The sequence below is a fragment of the Eulemur rufifrons genome, chromosome 16 (genome assembly GCF_041146395.1).
Source record: "Eulemur rufifrons isolate Redbay chromosome 16, OSU_ERuf_1, whole genome shotgun sequence".
NCBI lineage: Eukaryota > Metazoa > Chordata > Mammalia > Primates > Lemuridae > Eulemur > Eulemur rufifrons.
The window spans coordinates 14,055,787-14,061,786 of record NC_090998.1 but is presented as its reverse complement, the minus strand read 5'-3'; positions in this window follow the sequence as shown (position 1 = coordinate 14,061,786).

Sequence of the window (6,000 nt, the reverse complement as noted above, 5' to 3'; positions counted from 1 at the left end):
AAGATGGTCATTATATAATGGTAGAGGGTACAATTCAACAAGAAGATATAACAATCCTCAATATTTATGCATCTAACATAGGAGCACCTAGATTCATAAAGCAAATCTTACTATATCTGAGCAAAGAGATAAACAGCAGTATTGTAAGTTCCAGGGACTTTAACACCCCAATGACAGAACTGGACAGATCATACAAAGAGACAATAAATAAAGAAACACTAGACTTAAACAGGACTCTAGAACAAATGCGCTTAACAGACATTTACAGAACATTTTACCCAAAAACTATTGAGTATACATTCTACTCATCAGCACATAGAACATTCTCTAAGATTGATCATATCTTAGGCCACAAAACATGTCTCAACAAATTCAAAAAAGTGGAAATCACACCATGTATCTTCTCAGATCACAGTGGAATAAAACTAGAAATCAACTCCCAGAGAAGCACTCAACTTAACACAAAGTCATGTAAATTAATCTGCTGCTGAATGATTATTGGGTCAATAATGAAATTAAGATGGAAATCAAAAGATTGCTTAAACAGAATGTCAAAGGGGACACAAGCTACCAAAATCTGTGGGATTCAGCAGAAGCAGTCATAAGGGGAAAACGCATAGTCTTAAATGCCTACATTGAAAAGACAAGAAAATCACTAATTAACAATCTATGACATGTCTCAAGGAACTAGAAAAGGAAGAGCACACCAAACCCAAAGCCAGCAGAAGAAAAGAAAAACTAAGGTCAGAGCAGAACTAAACAAAATGGAAAATAAAAAAACAATACTAAGTATCAATAAAACAAAAAGTTGGTTCTTTGAAAAGAATTGATAAACCTCTTTCTAGATTAACCAGGAATAGAAGAGAAAGGACCCAAATAAGCTCAATAAGAAATGAAAAAGGAAATATTACAACTGATACTACAGAAATACAAAATATCATCTGTGAATACTATGAAAATCTCTCTGCACATAGATGAAAACATAGAGGAAATGGACAAATTCCTAGAAAAACACAACCTTTCAAGACTCAATCAGGAAGAAGTAAAACTCCTGATAAGACCAATAATGAGCAATGTGATTGAAGCAGTAATAAAGAAATCTTCCGGCCGGGCACGGTGGCTCACGCCTGTAATCCTAGCTCTCTGGGAGGCCGAGGTGGGCGGATCGTTTGAGCTCAGGAGTTCGAGACCAGCCTGAGCAAGAGCGAGACCCCACCTCTACTAAAAATAGAAAGAAATTATATGGACAGCTAAAAATATATATAGAAAAAATTAGCCGGGCATGGTGGCACATGCCTGTAGTCCCAGCTACTCGGGAGGCTGAGACAGGAGGATCGCTTGAGCTCAGGAGTTTGAGGTTGCTGTGAGCTAGGCTGACGCCACGGCACTCACTCTAGCCTGGGCAACAGAGTGAGACTCTGTCTCAAAAAAAAAAAAAAAGAAATCTTCCAAGAAGAAAAGCTCCACTCTCTGTGCCCTTCCTTTGGTTCTCACTTTGCTGCAACAATGCCTCCGGTCATCACCTGTGGCGTATGTGCCATGCTCTGTAAACCTTTATCTTGCTCTCATTCTATAATCCTTTCTCTCCTCAAAAAACCTCATTTTTGTGCTTACCTAAAAAAAAAGAAAAAAGAAAAAGAAAAAAAAGGCCGGGCGCGGTGGCTCATGCCTGTAATCCTAGCACTCTGGGAGGCCGAGGTGGGCGGATCGTTTGAGCTCAGGAGTTCGAGACCAGCCTGAGCAAGAGCGAGACCCCATCTCTACTAAAAATAGAAAGAAATTATATAGACAGCTAAAAATATATATAGAAAAAATTAGCCGGGCATGGTGGCACATGCCTGTAGTCCCAGCTACTCAGGAGGCTGAGACAGGAGGATCCCTTGAGCTCAGGAGTTTGAGGTTGCTGTGAGCTAGGCTGACGCCACGGCACTCACTCTAGCCTGGGCAACAGAGTGAGACTCTGTCTCAAAAAAAAAAAAAAAAGAAAGAAAGAAAAAAAGCTACAGATCCGATGGATACACAGATGAATTTTAACAGACTGACAAAGAGGAGCTGATACCCATACTGCAGAAATTATTCCACAACATCAAGAAGAAAGGAATCCTCCCCAACTCATTCTACGAAGCCAGTATCACCTTGATACCAAAGCCAGAAACGGACACAACAAAAAACGAAAACTACAGACCAATATCCCATATGAACATAATGCAAAAATCCTCAGTAAAGTACTAGCAAATAGAATTCAACAACACATCAAAAAAATAATCCACCATGACAAAGTGGGCTTAATCCCAGGGATGCAAGGATGGTTCAACATACATAAATCAATAAATGTGATTCACCACATAAACAGAAGCAAAAGCAAAGACAATATGATCATCTCAAATAGATGCAGAAAAAGCATTTGACAAAATTCAGCACCCTTTCATGCCTCAACAAAGTAGGCATAGAAGGAACACATCTCAATTTATAAAAGCCATATATGACAAAACCACACTTAAAATCATACTGAACTGGGAAAAGCTGAAAGCATTTCTACTAAGAACTGGAAAAAAACAAGGGTACCCACTGTCACCACTTGTATTCAACATGGTGCTGGATTTCCTAGCCAGAGCAGTCAGACAAGAGAAAGAAATTAAGGGTAACCAACTTGCAAAGGAGGAGGTAAAATTATCACATCTTGATGATATGATCTTATATCTAGAAATCCCCAAAGACTCTACCAAGAGATTCCTGGATTTATAGCAATATAAATTTCCATTTATATTGATATATAAATTCAGCAAAGTCTCAGGTTACAAAATCGATGTACAAAAATCAGTAGCATTCCTATACACCAATAACAGTAAAGTTTAGGGTCAAATCAAAGACTCAATACCATTCACAATAGCTACAAAGAAAATAAAATACCCAGGAATATACTTAACCAAGGAGGTGAACAATCTCTACAAAGAGAACTATGAAACACTGAGGAAAGAAATCACAGATGACACAAACAAAAGGAAAAACATTTTGTGGTCATGGATTGGCAGAATCAACATTGTTAAAATCTCCATACTACCCAAAAAGATTTCCAGATTCAATGCAATCCCCATCAAAATACCAACATCATATATCACAGATCTAAAAGAAATAATTCTATGGTTTGTTTGGGACCAGAAAAGAGCCCCAATAGCCAATGAAATCTTAAGCAAAAAGAACAAATCTGGAGGCATCACATTACCAGACTTGAAGCTATACTACAAGGCCGTAGTAACCAAAACAGTATGATGTTGTTACAAAAATGGAGAACAAAACAGAGAACCCAGATATAAAACTATCCACAGATAGCCAACTGATATTTGACAAAGCAGACAACAATATACATATGGGGAAGGAAGCCCTATTCAATCAACAGTTCCGGGACAACTGGATAGCCACATGCAGAAGAATGAAACAGGATCCATATCTCTCCTCACTCATAAAAATTAGTTGAAGTTGGATAAAAGACTTAAATCTGAGGCATGAAACCATAAGAACTCTAGAAGAAAATGTTGGGAGAACTCTTCTAGATATTGGCCTAAGTGAAGAATTTATGAACAAGACCCCAATGGCAATCATAGTAACAATAAAAATAAATAAATGTGACTTGATTACATTAAAAAGCTTCTGCACAGCCAGGCAAAAATCAACAGAGCAAATAGACAACCTACAGAATGGAAGAAAATATTAGCAAGCTATACATCTGATAAAGAGCTAATAACCAGAATCTATAAAGAACTCAAGCAAAATCAGCAAGAAAAAAAAAAACATTAAAAACAGGGCAAAAGACATGATCAGAAATTTTTCAAAAGCAGATAGACAAATGGCCAATAAACATATGAAAAAATACTCAACATCACTAATTATCAGGGAAATGCAAATTAAAACCAGAATGAGATACCACCTTAGAATGGCTTTTATTAAAAAGTCCAGACACGGTAGATGCTGGCGTGGATGCAGAGAGACATTGGTAGGACTGCAAATTAGTACAACCTCTGTGGAAAACAGTATGGAGATTCCTCAAAGAACTAAAAGTAGACCTACTATTTGATCCAGCAATCCCACTACTGGGTATTTACCCAAAGGGAAAGAATTTCTTTCATCAAGAAAACACCAGCACTCGAGTGTTTATTGCAGCACAGTTCTCAATTGCAAAGACGTGAAATCAGCCTAAGTGCCTATCAATTTATGAGTGCATTAACAAAATGTGATACATGTATACTATGGAATACAATGCAGCCATGAAGAAAGATGAATTAAGGCCTTTTGCAACAAAGAGACCATTATTCTAAGTTAAGTATCTGAAGAATAGAAAAACAAACACTACATGTACTCGCTATTAAATTGGAACTAACCAATGAGCACACATGTGCACAGAGGGAAGTAAAACTCAGTGGACATCAAGCAGGGGGGAGAGGGAGCGGGGAGGAAGGATTGGGCAAAAACCCACCTAAAGTATGAAATGAAAACTATATGGGTGATGGGCAAACTTATAACCCTGACTCAAGTATAACAAAATTGATACATCTAACCAAAAACAATTGTACCCCCATAATATTTTGAAATTAAAAAAGCATGTTAAAAAAAAAGCACAAATAAATGTAAAATAAGATAAAACAATTAAATATACTTGTCATATTAACAAATTAAATAAAGACAAAGAGTAAAAAATAGAAGAGAAAGAATTTTTTAAAAGAAAGAAAATCAGGCCGGGCGCGGTGGCTCACGCCTGTAATCCTAGCACTCTGGGAGGCCGAGGCGGGTGGATCACCCAAGGTCAGGAGTTCGAGACCAGCCTGAGCAAGAGCGAGACCCCATCTCTACTAAAAATAGAAAGAAATTATATGGCCAACTAAAATATATATATAGAAAAAATTAGCTGGGCATGGTGGTGCATGCCTGTAGTCCCAGCTACTTGGGAGGCTGAGGCAGTAGGATCGCTTGAGCCCAGGAGTTTGAGGTTGCTGTGAGCTAGGCTGACGCCACGGCACTCACTCTAGCCCAGGCAACAGAGTGAGACTCTGTCTCAAAAAAAAAAAAAAAAAAAAAAAAGAAAGAAAGAAAATCAGTCCAGGAGGTCTAACATCCAACTAATAGCTCAAAATAAACAGAAGATATCTAACAGGGGAGAGAATTATCAAAATACATGGAAAAAAAATTCCCATAACTGAAGGGTACAAGTTTCAAAATTCAAAGTGTCACCAATAGTTTGTACAAACTATGAGACATGCTCCTAGGCACTTCGCCTTGAAATTTCAAAATCTTGAGAATAGAGGAAAGATCCAAAAACCTTATGGTGGAGGAATACAGGAGTATAAGAGGCCACATATACACAGGATCAAAAATAAAAATTATATTGAACTCCTCAATTACAATATCAAAGGCCAGCATTACCTTCAAAATTCTGAACGAAAATGCTTCTCAAGATTTAATTATTTAAAAATTATTTTCTCGTACAAATGAATAATTCAAATTATTCTATAACTAGCCAGATTATCAATTAAATATGAAGTGAGAATAGAGAATTTTCAGACGTGCAAAATCTTAAAACTGTACCTCTCATAGACAATTTCATAGGAATCTTAATTAAGGATGTCATCTACCAACATAAACCAAAAAGAAGACAACAGGTTTCAGGAAATAGATCCCAATATAGTAGGGAAATGAGGAAAATTCTGAGGATGAATACAAAGAAAAAGAACAAGTCCTGCTTGGAGCAGAACATGAGGGACATCTCCAGAAGAAAATAATGGAAATATTAGGTAATCTGATATATTCAGCCATGTTAAAAGCTATCATTAGAGGATTTCTAAGGATGTGGAAAGATAATCCTGATAAAAAGAACAGCAAACAAAACAGTTATTATCTGTAGGAATAATAAAGTTATAGAAGAAAGAAAACATAATCATAGGGCACTATTTGATTCAGCAGCAAATAACATTTTCTGGCTCTAACAATGTAAACACTATTTGGCTCAAG